Here is a 14,057-nt window from a genome sequence, read left to right as displayed (position 1 = left end):
TAAATACTGACACTTTCTTCTTGTTCAGGTTGTCCCACTAACTTCAAATCATTGTTGTAGAGACATTCTTGATGTATTAAATATTAAACTTATTTTATATCACTTTAACTTAATTTGGGTAAGTGTCCACCTGAAGGTTTACTTTGGTTTAATCATGTTTCTAAAAAACCTTAGCAAAACCTTTGAGACAATGATTATAGACAGTGTGTGGTAGAATCCTAGAATGATGGGAAAGAAAAGCTGGAAGTTACCCTTGAAATCATATGTTGCCAACAAGGTTTTTATTTTGGTTTATCTTCCACCTGTTCCTGTAATCCTGAGTAATATATTTCGTTCTTTAATTCTGTACTGTTGCAGTTAGCTTTTTGGAGTTTCTGATCAGCTTGTCCTTTCTTCTGAAGATGAACATGCATAAGGATAAATCTGCATGCCTAATAACAGGGCAGGCTTTTAGCAGGAGGGGTTACATTTTGGGGCAGTTTGGAGAGTTCTTTATTACTTACAATCTTGTTTAAACCATAAAAACAGATAACCTGATATCTTTCTTCGGAGTGGAAGCTTTTGCTGGGAAGGGCTTCACTGACATCTAATAAATAAAGAATATATTTAATGTTTTAAAGCATGGTACACGTGACTGAAGATACCCATGCATAAGGCAGAGCATCATTTAAATTATGCAAATAACACTGAACATTTGCCAAAATCCTATTTGTTTCTTATTGAAAATATTGCTTTAGCCAGTGTGAATGTTCCTGTTACCTCTTGCTGGAATAGCCTCTTTTAAACTCTTCTTGCCTTATGGATGCTGGCTGTATTGCACTACTGCTCAGCTGTTTTTACTTTATTAAAGTTCCTTAGGTTGTTGCTCGTAGAGCCTTTCTTTCATCTGTTGCTAGTCTTGAAACTGCCAGGACTTAGTAAGCTTCAGGGATGCTAATAGCACAGCTGTGGTTGAGGTAGGCTAGAAATATTAATTGTCTAGCGCAGACATCAGGTAATTTTCTTATTGCCAAGTAAGGCTGGTATATGTGGCTGTAACTTATTAATAACTTACATTTTTACTTCAGAGTTATCTGGGCTTCTAGTTTTTGTAGATTGAAATAATTGTGGGTGCATTTATACACTTAGAAATAAGGTGATTTGTCTATGTTTGGAAAATAGCTAGTCTGAAGTATACCTCCAAATGTGAACATACTATTACGCATTCAGGCATCTGTGATTGTTCCCACAGTAGGGGACATGGATATCTAAAAGGTTGACTGAAACTTGTTCATGTAATTACACGTGTACAGCATTCTAGTTTAGATATGCTGCACTGGTTTTCAGACAGGGTTTTCAAAGTTGTAAATCTAGTTTGGGAAAATAGTCCATTATAAATTACTCTAGTGTAAGCTCAGCCATGTTCTGACACAGTCTGCCTAAATGAGGGGCTTACATGGATGTAACTACATCAGCATTGTTCTACCCAGCGTAGAATCTTAGAGGAGTAGGACTGGAAAAGACCTCCAGAGGTCATCTAGTCCAACTCCCGGCCTGAGGCAGAATCACCCCTTTTCAAACCATCCTATACAAATCCATTGTCTAATCTATTAGCGTAATGATGCAGTCAACCCTCACAACCCTAGCTTGCAACAGATAAAGTAGGGGGACCCTGGGGGCTAATGTTATGCTGCTACACATTTTGTTAAAATACACTTGAGAGATCCAAGGAAGAGGGTTACACCATTCTGCTACAGAGTAAAGCAAACCCCCCACAGTCTATACCAATCTGATCATGGGGATGAATTGCTTCCTGTTCCCAAATATGGTGATCAGTCAGACCCTGAGCAGAGAAGCAGGAACCTCCAGGTCTAAGTCCCAGCATTGGCGCACCACAGTCAAGCTATCCAGCCTTGGTTGCAGCCAACACGCAATACTTCTGAGAATGGCTTAAAAAACCCCACTGACACATGTAGCTACAGGTTGGAAAAAATTTCATCCTGGCCCCATGTGGCAACCAGCAAAGCCAAGAAGCATGGGAAATGCCCATAATAGAACGCAGGCATAGGTACTCCCAGATCATCCCTGACCAATGCATGTCCAGTCTAATCTTGAATACCTCCAATAATGAAGAGTCCGCAACTTCCATAGGTAGTCAGTTTTACTGTGTCACTGTTCTAATAGTGAAGAAGTTTTTCTTTTAATGTACACAAGGTGTTTGTGGCCTAAGTTGTGGTTGAAGAATTGTGTTGCCAACTATGTGTTGCAGCTTTGAGGATGGAGACTGAGTTAAAGCTAAAATGAAACTTGGCTGGAGTAAGAGAAAGAACTCAGAGGCCAAATAGGGTGCTCATTGTTTACATATACATGTCTGCTGGCAGTCAGTTTAAAAAAAAAAACAAAAACAATACTATTTATCTAAACTATTGTACAGCTCAGCCAATAAAATACATTTGAGATTTTTTGTATGCAAAAAGTCAAAAACCTGCATTACATGCTTTGCAGCTATTAGGTTAGCAGAGAATTGCCTTGGCCAGTTAACCAAAGTATTAATTAGTATATATAGTATTGGAATTTAATTCAGTGTTTATACAATATATGTGATGGCCTCTGTAAGCATAATATGAAATTTAAATTCAGTTAGATGACTCTGTATACTGGATATCATAACCAGGGATTGGGATAGGGATATAGCTCTATATTTGTGGTGTTTCATTTAAATCACAGAAAATTGTGGATTTGGGGTTACTTTTTTTTAACTGAAAATTGAGGATTTTTTTAAATTGGAGAAAGTCATGATTAGGGATCCTGGTTAACTGAAAGGCCTTAACTTTTTTCGTAAAAAGTAGGGTTGAGTCTTCTCCCTCATTTTGCTACAGGGCCTGCTTGAACAAAAAATAATTCAAATAGTTACTGTCCTGTTACTGCAGAATTTGATCTTTGTTTTACTAGAGTGTGTAGCAGTAAGGTTATAGGACAATGATATTAACAAATTATGACATATCTCTGTAGTGCAAGTAATAAAAACAGACAGATAGTATTTGGGAGGAGCTGCTATGTATGCTACAAGGCCCTGGTGTGTGGATTCTCAGACTTTTTCAAACTTCCTTAGAGGTGACATTTGCATGAGATTATCTTGTCAACCAGTTTCCCCTTCCCATTCATGGCTGGATGTCTCTGTAACAATTACTTTTCCATAAAACCAGCAGTAATAATATTGAGAAACATACCTAGTATTTTAGTAATCTTTCTGAATTGGAGCAGGTGAGTCCTAGGAGAATCATCACAGTGCACCCTGCAGCTTTCTATGAACAGCAGTTTTGGATTTGCTGCCTTACAGTATGTTGGGGGAGGTGAATATTGGGTACCTATCTCAGAAACATGGCAAGCCAAAAAAATAGCCAAGTCATACATAATGTTCTTTTGGAAGTGATAAACCAGCTGCAGGTATTTATACTGTTGGAATATCTGCATGTGGTCACATGTTATTGTAGAACAGTGGTGATCAACCTTTTTTGGCTGGTAGGCCAGATGGGCAGTGCTGGATCCCTCTGTGGGCTGGATTCAGCAGGGCCCTGTCTGGTTGTGCTGAGAGGGGAGGTGAGTTGCCTGATCCTGATTTAGCCATGCAGTGGAACATGGAAGGGGCCTTGGGCTGGCCCTGTGGGGAGGGGCCATGACTCAGGCCCAGTCCAGCCCTGTGGTGGGAGCAGATGTGTCCCGGTCCTGCTTGAGGAAGCAGGTATGACCCAGCCTCAGCTTGGCTGGGTGGAGGGAAGGGAGCATGACTTGGCCCCTGTGGGTAGGGGGCATGGGGGGGAGGCGTGGCCTGGCCTGAAACCAGCTGTGGAGGGGAAGGGGTCATGTCCTGGCCTCACAAGGAAAAGGTGAGTACAGCCCAGCTCCAGTCTAGCTGCCCAGATGGGAATGAGGTATGGTCAAGCTGGGGTCTGGCCATGTGGGGGAGGGTCGTGGTCCAGCTCCGACCTGCCCCACAGGGCTTGAGATTTGGTAGTGGAGAGGGGTGGCAGTATTGCCACTGCTGCCAAATTTCCCAACCTGTGGGAAGCCCCGTGGGCTGGATTCCAAGTCTAAATGGACCTCATTTGGCCTGCCAACAGTACCCCTGTTGTAAAACATCTCTGCATGTGTGTGTCTATGGTTCCCCTTCGGTAGCACCAGTGTAACTGGATTAGAACTGAACATTCCTTATATACTTCTGTAGACTGACTTGTTAGCAGTTGGAAAATGTAGGGCACGGGGTCTACAGATGATAGAACAAATAGTAGCATCAGCCCCAAGCAAGCTGCATGTTTTTTTGGATGTGTAGGTTTTGGTTATCTTTCTGTACACATCTTTAATATGGAGATTAATATGTCTATGGAAGGCTTTAAAAAAATTTAAGGCCAGAAGCATCCGTTATGTGGTTGGACTTCTCATTTATGATCAGTTTTACATTTTTACAGAGTTATTCCTGTATTGAGCCTAATAACATTGGCTTAATTAAAAAAATGTCTTCTGGAAAAACATTTAGTCTGAACTTGAAGACATCAGGAGATGGACTACTCCTTGCCTTTGTTAGTTTACGCGTTTAATGAACTTGATTGTTGCAAAAAAATGTTTAATTTCTAATTTGACTGTCTTTCTTCTATTTTGAAGCAATAGTTTCTTGTTGTGCCTTTCACTGTTAAATTAGAGCCCTTTGTTACTGAGTATTTTTCATCATGAAGTTTCGTAAACACTTTAATCATGTTACTTCAGAAGATCTTATTAAATAAACTAATCAGATTAAACTCTCCAAATATCATTTTAAGTGTTTTTCCAGCCCTTGCATCATTTTGGTGCATTCTTTTGTACTTCTCCAACTTTTCAACATCCTTTGTAAAATGTGGACAGCAGAATTGTATGCAGCATTTTGCTGTTGGTCTCCCTGATGTTATCAAATACAGAGGTAAAATCACTTTTTTACAGTCCTGTTTATAAGGTTATATTAACAGATTTTGCCCTAGTGTTCCACTAAAACGGGTTGGCAACCTCTGGCACACATGCCAGAGCATAACATGCAAGGCCATCTTGCTTGGCATGCCATGGTTGGCCCAGCTTTTGGGCAGCTGCCTCTGGCCACAGAGCTTGGGCTGCTTGCAGCAGGTGGTTGGAAGACTGCCAGCCCTGCTGCAAACATCCCAGGCTCTGTGGTGGGCAGCAGCTGCCCAGAGCCCCAGCCAGCTGTGGCAGGCAACCAGGAGGTTCCAGAGAGCTGCGCTGGGCTTTGTGGCGGTGGTGGTTACACATGTACCTTGGGATGCACAGCTGGGAAGGGGACTGGAGCAGTGCAACCCTGGCCTTTCCCCCAACAAGCACCCCGACGCATGTGTGCAACTGCTGCTGACACAGAGCTAGTGCTGAAGCTCTGGACTCTGGTGCAGCTGTTTTGCAGCTTCCTGGCTGCCTGCTGCAGCTGTCCAGTGCCTGGACTGGGTGTAGCAGGCAGCTGGGAGACTGCAAACAGCTGCTCTGGGCTCCAGCTGGGCTGTGCAGTGATGGCTGCATTTGCACCTCAGTGGCATGGTGGGGGAGGGGCCAGGGTTGCGCTGCCCCAGGCCCCCTCCTGGCCATGTGCTCTGATGTGTGTGTGGCCTCTGTGGCCACAGAGCCCAGCCAGAGCCTGGTGCAGCTGTTTGCAGTCTCCTGGCTGGTTGCAATAGCTGGCTTGGGCTCTGGGCAGCTGCAGCAGGCAGTGGGCAAGCTGCAAACAGGTGCGCTGGGGTCTGGAGCCCCAGCTGTGTGGCAGCAGTGGGTGCATGTGTGCTGTAGGGCACATGACAAGGAAAGGACAAGGCAGTGTAAGTGCACCCCCAGGCCTTCCCCTGCTGTCCACCCTGGAGGCATGCATGCACCCACTGTCAGTAAGGAAGATCAGGCCCCTCTCGGCTGCCCCACCATCTGCCTTTGCTGACCCCTGTACTAGGAGTTCATATTGAATTGCTGTTGCCCTTAAATGTTTTTTGAGAAACTCTGCTATTTGTGTCTCACTACACGGTATAAATTTGTCCAACTTAGTTGTTAGTACTGGTAACATTGCCAAATATTTATTTTACCTGTCAACATAGGATATAGTCAGCTTTCTACAGCCTTCTTATAAATCAGAATTGCCTGAGGCAGTCCCTTCCCCCCACCACCATGTTTTCTTTTTACATGTTAGTAATTGAGACATCGGGCTACTGGAAGCTTCTGTCAACTTGAGGATTCTTGTCTGCTGTGTTGTTGCCTAGCCAGATATTCCCTATTTTTTGTATGTGCATTTAATTTTGCCTTCTGTGTGTCATACTTAACAAATACCTATACATGTTATACAGCTAAAATAGCCATATGTATGTGTAAAGCATTGTTAATTATAAAAAGCTTTTTTATGATAAAATAATTGGTATACTGGTACATGTGATGGGGGTAGGATTTAAGGGAAATGTGCAATGTGGGTATCTGCATTATTTCTACATAGATGCAGTTAATTGTAGGAAGTTTTGTTCATAAGCTTGATCTGCATCAAGAGATTTTTCCATGGCATACTATCAGGAACTAATACCCTGGGCAGCTCTTTGCATTGTGGAGCAACAGGTAGCCACTGTTGTGAGCCACAGTTAGTCTCCAGTCCAACTTAGGCTGGTGACTTTGGCAGCATTCCAGCACGGGGCTGGGTGGCTGGAAGCTGTGCCTACACAGCAGCCAGGGCAATGAGGAAAACCAGTGGTGGTGTCCAGCCCCAGCATGGGTACGTGCAAAGCCCCCTGGATCTGGAATGGACACTTAAGGTCTCTGGCTTGTAAGCAGATGTACATTCTTTCCATCAATTTCTAGTCTAGACACTGTTGGTGGACTCTGGGTGTTGGTTTCCACACACTAACTTTGAAAGCAATTTGGAAGCCAAAGCAGAAGATTGTGTAACATATATTTTTCCTTTTTGTAGTTATTTTTAGTAACTGAGCAGTTACAGTCTTCATTTTTTAGCTGGGAAGTTTTCAAGCAGGTTTCCAAACTGTCACAATTGGCAGCCCATGAACTCTAGCTCTCAGTAGAATCTCAGCATGAACCAAATCTTCCATTTTATGCCAAAAAGCAGACAATATTTTTCCCTGAAAAGAAGTATACAAATTGAATTAACTTATTGCAGTGGAGGTGCTGTTCATAAATTGTTCAGGTCTCTAAACCAACAGTCTACAGAGGTTTGGTAGGGAGTACAGGGAAGGAACAAGGAGAGAAATGGTTTTAGAAAAAAACCATTACCAGAGAGAAAAGAGTGAGCAGGAAGTTGGGGGTGCAGAAGGACCCTGAATTCCTTGCAGAACACTAAGACTCAGGTGGTTCTTGTGAGGACTAAGGAAATTGGGGTAGTGTCTTGTCTGCTTGTCTTTGATTTTTGCTTACTTTTGTGACTGCCATGCGTTTTAAAATTACTATGGTTCACAAATGCCTTTGAAAAATCTGTATTATGTGTTTTAAATCATAATGTCCCTGAAGACCAATTAACTCAGAGTAACCATGGGTGCTTAAGATATTAGGGAAACGGGGTATCGCTATTTGTCTGGACCCTAGGATAAGACAGGGATACAGATTAGTCTTGTGTCCTGGCGATTTGCATTTTTTAAAATTTAACTATAGAAAGCATGTTCAGAAAGTTTCTAGCCTGACAAAGGAGGTCCAATTTTAGTTTGTTTTTCTTAGTGTAGTCTCCCTTGACATCCATATGCTTGGTCTAGCTTCAGCTTGGCTTTCTTCATCTTGTTAGAACTTTTTTCCTGCACGTTCAGAAACTGCAATCTTCATATAATAATAATTATTATTATTACTCTTCAGCGAAAGGTCTTCTTTAAACTGGGGGCACAGAAAAAAGTCTGAGGAAGCCAAAGCTGATGAATAGGCTGGCTGGGAAGCAATTTAGAGCCACATTTTAGTTCCTTTGGTCATTGAATCCTGGGATGTGTGGGTTAGTCTTGCCTTTGGAGAGCTACCTGGTCAAGATCATCCCAGAAAATGTGGTGTTGGCTTTACTGATTGATCCCACCTTCTTGACCTTTGTGGGAGGCAGAGAGTGCTTTCATAGCATACTCTGCTGTTTAATCTCAAGATGAGTGTGATGAATCCGTACTTCATCCTGAGGGGCAATCTTATTCATTTTCCATCAATTTCTGATTCTTGAAGATCCTTGGGAATGGCACATTGTACTTTCCCAATCAGCAGTCAACCTTTTGAACACCTACCCTGCTGAACTTTCTTACCAAGTCCTCATTGAGAATGGCATGCGCTGACCTAGTGATGATGCCTACTGTCTCTGTGTACCTGACACTCATGGCTATCTTATGGACTTCATCAACTTGTTTTGGTGTGGTGGTCTCTTGAGCATCCTGACCAGTGTCAGTTCTCCATTGCTTAAATTCAGCTGCTCATTTTGTTATTGTGGCATGTAAAGGAGCAGAATCCCTTAGTGTTTTCCCCATCATGTTGTTGGTGGTTTTCCACTGTGTTCAAGCTTTTCTTGACTACTGCTTTGATTTCATTTTTCACTTACTAAATTGTCATTAACTACCTATATCTATGCAATGTCCAGAAAATTAGATTCACTGATTAAAAAAAAATAAAGCAAAAAACCCCAACAAAATGTCTAGAATCTCTTGGGCCCTAGCGTATTGTTAAAAAAGCTTTCTCTGCACTCCTTGTGTATATTGTACTGGTTACATTCTATATCCAAGATAAGCAACACTTCTGTTACTGATTTTCCCTATGTTTATAATTTTGTTGATTGGGCCCTCTCAGCTGAAAAGCTCCAGGTCACTCCAGATAATCGCTTCTCTGGATTCTCAGTCAACTTCACAAAAACCAAAATACTTTACCAAGTCACCCTAAACCAACCAGCTGGTCCTCAACACATTACAATTAGAGGGCCCCTGGGGAATGAGTGAGTTAGACACTTTTCCCAAAAAATAAACATAGATGATGATATTCATTACCAGATAAAATCTGCAGGTGCTGCCTTTGGATGTCTGAAATCATTTCCTCAATGATCATGACATCAGGACCCAAACCAAACTTGTTGTCTACCATGTGCAAGTTGTATGAGCGTGAAGCTTAGACAACATATCAGAAACACTTGAAAGCTTTGGAACATTATTATCAGTGATATCTTTGAAAAATCCTCTTTATCTACTGGAAGGACAGAGGAATGAACACTAGCCCTCTGGTTCAAGCAAACAACACCAGCAGTGCAGCCATACTTGTATGGCATCAGCTTCATTAGATAGGGCATGTCATAAGGTTGCCTGACACCTGGCTTGCAAAACAGGTCCTGTACTGCCAACTCACTGATGATCATCACTAAATGTGGACAGAAAATGAGATTCAAGAACACCTTGAAGGCTAATCTGAAGAAATATAACCCTAAAATCAACACTAGACAGAATCAAGTGCAGAGTAGTCTCCAACGGCACTGTGATATATGAACAGACATTGATCATTTTGGGAAAACTTGCCTAATTATGGAGGTAGGTAGATGAGGGAGAAAAAGTAAAACAGCTGTGATCTGACATTACCAGGATCTATTCCTTCCTCCGAGAACTGTTTGTCATATCTACACTTGAACATGCAGATCTAAGATCGGTCTCCTGACTCGCTGATGATTTCCTTATTCACCAGAAGGATATCATCCTTGTATCAAGGGGCTGCTGATGATAGTAGGGCAGGTTATTATTTTTATTAATAGCAAAGTTGGATACAGAAAGCAAGATGACTTAAATAATATGCTTGTCAAGGAAGCAAAAGTAAGTTTCATTAATGTAATACTGAATCAGACCCAGAAAGTACTAATTGATGAATCGGTGTTGACCTGGCAGAAGGTAGCCAGTGGGGTCTCCTGGCATTCGGTACTTGGACCAATGCTTTTCAATATCTTTATCAGTGATCTGGACGTGGAGGTGAAAAGCACACTGGTGCAGTTCACCAATGACATTAAACTGTGGGGAAGCACAGCCATGCATCAGGGTAGGCTGGTGATCCAGGCAGACCTAGACAGATTAGTTAGATGGGCGGGCCAGAACCAGAGGTTGTTCAAGACTGATAAGTGTAAAGTGCTCCATCTGGGGAGGAAAAATCCACAACAACCTTACAGGCTCGGTGGTGCTATGCTAACTAGCACCACGTCCAAAAGGGACTTGAGGGGGGTCATAATTGACCATAAAATGCATATGAGTCACCAGTGTGATGCTACAGTTAGCAGAGCAAACAATATGCTGGCATGCATGAACTGATGCATCTCAGGCAAAACTAAGGAAGTTATTCTCCCGCTTTACTCGGCATTGGTGAGGCTGAAGTACTGCATCCAGTTTTGGGTACCACACTTTAAGAAGGATGTGGAGATGCTTGAGAGATGCCAGAGAAGAGCCACTTTTATGATTAGAGGCCTGAAGAGCAAGCCTTATGAGGAAAGGCTGACAGGACTGTTCAGCATAGAAAAGCAAAGTCTTTGGAGGGATTTGGTGGTAGCTTACAGATATATCAGGGGAGAGCATCAGGGGCTCAATGAACAACTATTCTCCAAAGCGCCCAGGGGAAAACCAGGAGCAATGGCCATAAACTCCTAGAAGAAGGTTTCAGACTGGATATAAGGAAAAACTTCTTCATGGTTTGTGTGACCCAACTCTGGAATAGACTCCTAGCAGGGGTGGTGCAGGCACCTACCCTGGAGATCTTCAAAAGGGGACTGGACGTGCACCTTGCTGGGGTTATTTGACCGCAGTAGTCTTTTCTGCTCAGAGCAGGGGGGCTGGACCCGACGATCTCATGAGGTCCCTTCCAGCCCTAAACGTCTGTGAATATGTGACTCTTATGATCACTTGTAATAGGGGAAGAGAAGAAAAATCAAATTACATGCTCTAGGTTACAATATTATTTCCTGGAAACTCTGCAAAACAGCTTGCCTATAGTATTGCATTGCATAGTGAATAATATAGAGATTTTTATGGTGGTCTTGTCTTTCTTGTTTGGCAATGGCACTGATGGCATGAATCAATTATTACGTTATAATGGTTTTAGTTTGCTTTTCTCTTTAGGGAGCATGTTATATAGCTTGACTGTAAACTTCTGCTGCTAAAGAAGAAACAGTAAAGAACTTTAGAGTAGTGGTTCTCAACCTTTTGCACCTTACATCCCACCAACCATTGGTCCCAAAAACCCTGGTCTCACCATGAGAAGCAACGAGTGGGGGGCAGCGGGGGTCTCCCGGTGGCCAGTCAATGACCTCCTGCTTCCCTGCCCTGGGGCCCCCGCCACGCGGCGGGCACGATCCGGCATGGCTGGGAACAGTGGAGATCTTGTTGTTGTGAGCTGTTCTCCCCCACTCCACCCCCGGTGCTCTGGCAACGTGCCCCCTGTGCCTGCTGCCACTTTAAAGGGCGCAACCCTGTGCCACTGCCCTTGCTGCAGCTCTGTGAGCAGGAGGGGTTTCACCAGGGCAGTGCGGGGCTAGTGGCAGCAAGAAAATCCCCACGCGGCTCCTCTGCTTCCTGCAGCACCTCAGGCCACAGGGAACTCCCTGCAAGGAACAGCTGACACCCAGTTTCCCTCCCCTGTAACCTGGCACTGCAGGGAGTAGAGGAGCCGTGCAGGGATTTTCTTGCTGCTGCACGCCCTGCGCTGCCCCCGTGAAGTACCTCTTGTGCCCAAGGCTGCGGGGCTGTGCCTCGGCAAGCAGCCACCATTCCCTGACGCTCTGCTTCCCTCCCCTGGGTGCCTCTACAGCCCGGTGGGCATGATCTTCCCAGCTGTGTCAGAACACACCCACCAGGCTGCAGAGGCACTTGGGTCAGGGAAGCAGAGTGCCAGGGAACAGCAGCTGCTCGCCTTGGTGCTCTTTGAGGGGCTTAGCCCTGCATCACATTCCTCACTGCAGCCCCACGTGTAAGAAGTGTGTTGCCAGGGCAGTGCGAGGTGAGCAGCTGGGAACAGGTTTTCTGCATGGCCCTACTGTTCCCTGCCCCTGAACCTCTGAAGCCTGGCAGGCATGACCCAGCACAACAGGGCCGTGCAGGGATCTCCATGCCGCTGTGAGCTCTGGGCTGCCCTGGTAACACACCTCCTTCACCTGGAGCTGCAGTGAGGGCAGCAGCACCAGAGCTCGCAGCCTGCCCCTGCCAGCCCTCCCCCTCCCCTGACAAGCCACTCAAGGCTCTGTTCTGCTGGTCCCTGTGCATGTTCTGTAGTAGTGTACGTGCACGTGGTGCCCCCTGTCTCACCGCCTTCCTTCCACTTCCTCCCAGCTTCCTCCAGCCTGGAACTACCAGCCTGCAGGGATCTCATTGCTGGCAGACTGTTATAAAGGAGCTTCGCTCCCAGATGCTTCACTGAGGTATTACTGTACTTATTTTCGAAACTTTGAGTCCCACCTAGATGACCTTCACGTCCCATCAGAGGGGTGCATCCTCCAGCTTGAGAAACACTGCTTTAGAGAATGTCTCTGTTGCTTCTGCACCGTGAGACTTGTCTACATGGGGAAACTGCTTAGCTTGGCTGTAGTAGAATAACTAACACTTTTGCCAGTACAGCTCTACAGCATGAAGGATAGATTTTGGAAAGAAAGTGCCTTTATTCCTGAATAATTTGGTTATTCCACTATAGCCCTGCTGATCAATTTTTCCATGTAGAGAGATTCTTGTTTCCCAACATGATGAGTTTATTGTGCTGAATTGATAGGTTTGTGCATGTCAATGTGTGTGCCTGGTCTGGGTTTTTCCCCCCTGCTATTCTGTGCTGGAGGAGAAAGTGCCTAATTTGAATGCCGGAAGGGACAAAAATTCTCTGTATGGAGGTAGGCTGAAAAAGGAGCTGGGAGGCTGAAGTTTCAGGCTGATGCGGGGGTGAGGTTAATAGGACTACATGGGGTAGGCAGAGACTGGGATTTAGAGTTGATGAAACAGGAGAAACTGACTGGGTTAAGGACACTAGGATTGATAATTGGGAGAAAAAGGGGGACTAAAGATTTAAGAGGCATGAACCTGAGCTAGAAACTCAATTACCATGGTTTATTTAACGTCTATACCCATTTTAAGAACATCCTGAAAACTGTTGTTACTAGAACAAACGTTCAATATTTGTGTTTGATCATTTATAATAATTTTGATAGTTTTGTTTTTCTTTGTAGCAATTCTACTAGTGCATATAGTTCTATGAAATATCTGCTGCAATCATGTACAACTTTTTTCCCAGCTGCTTGGTAGGTCAGACTCAAAAACAAGCAATGATTGACATCTTGCATTGGGATCTTCCTAGCAAGGGAGAAGTATACTATGACTACAAAGTGACAAAAGTTTTGATTATGGTTATCACATTTTTAATGAATATTTTTCCTCTATTTACCATGTATTATGCTTTTGTTAAAACTGATTTTGCTAGTTTTTGCCTGGATTGACACAGCTATACCATGTATTTCATTTAAGTACATAGACTTGGGAGTGGAATCAGGCTTTCCAACTTACCTGGATTGCACTTACTCAAACTTCAGGGTAAACAGTGCTTATTAATATACAGCTTCATTGGTCCTCTGATACAAGCCTTGAAAAGGAAGGGGGCTAGTCAGGTTCATAACAACTATGAAAACATTTGAGAATGGGGGAACTGATTCAGTTTTGGGTTGTACCCAGGGCTGTAGCAGACCTGAAAGTATTAGAAGCCTTGACAAGGAGGGCCTTAGTTTTGTGGCTGCTCTTAGAAGCCTTGAAAGTGATGAAAGACAGCCATGAAACTGATGAGCTTCAGTCCGTTTACAAGTGTTCTTATAACTTTGACAAGGTTTTGACAGCTTCTTGCTTTTCACTGTTTCTGCCATGCTTAAGTAGAGTTTACAAAAGAGACCAGTTACTTGCAATTCTCATCATGTAGTAACCATTCCCTTTCCATCTGGAAGCAAAAACTGACATCTATACAAGTTATACAGTTACTATTTAGTGAGGTGTTCATTCTCAGTTGTAAATAAAATTATTTACAAAGGATATAGTTACAGTTAGTGTGAGTTACCAGTGATAAATGCAAGTTATTAA

General features: G+C 43.7%; 1 protein-coding gene across 9 annotated transcripts in view; it reads left to right on the top strand.

Moving 5' to 3' along the window:
* Positions 1-14,057, top strand: part of PDK3 (pyruvate dehydrogenase kinase 3) — a 112,984-nt gene that overhangs the window by 40,816 nt on the left and 58,111 nt on the right. The window contains exon 2 of one of the 9 annotated variants that reach the window (XM_090062121.1): positions 12,282-12,370. The exons of the other annotated variants lie outside the window; for them this stretch is intronic. The gene's annotated coding sequence lies outside the window, so the exon portion shown is untranslated. The remainder of the gene's footprint in view (positions 1-12,281; positions 12,371-14,057) is intronic. 9 annotated transcript variants of the gene reach the window in all.

Source organism: Crocodylus siamensis, chromosome 1, assembly GCF_052110815.1.
Source record: "Crocodylus siamensis isolate JL-2025a chromosome 1, ASM5211081v1, whole genome shotgun sequence".
Lineage (NCBI taxonomy): Eukaryota > Metazoa > Chordata > Crocodylia > Crocodylidae > Crocodylus > Crocodylus siamensis.
The sequence above is the reverse complement of the archived record's forward strand: the minus strand, read 5'-3'. Positions and strand labels throughout refer to the sequence as shown.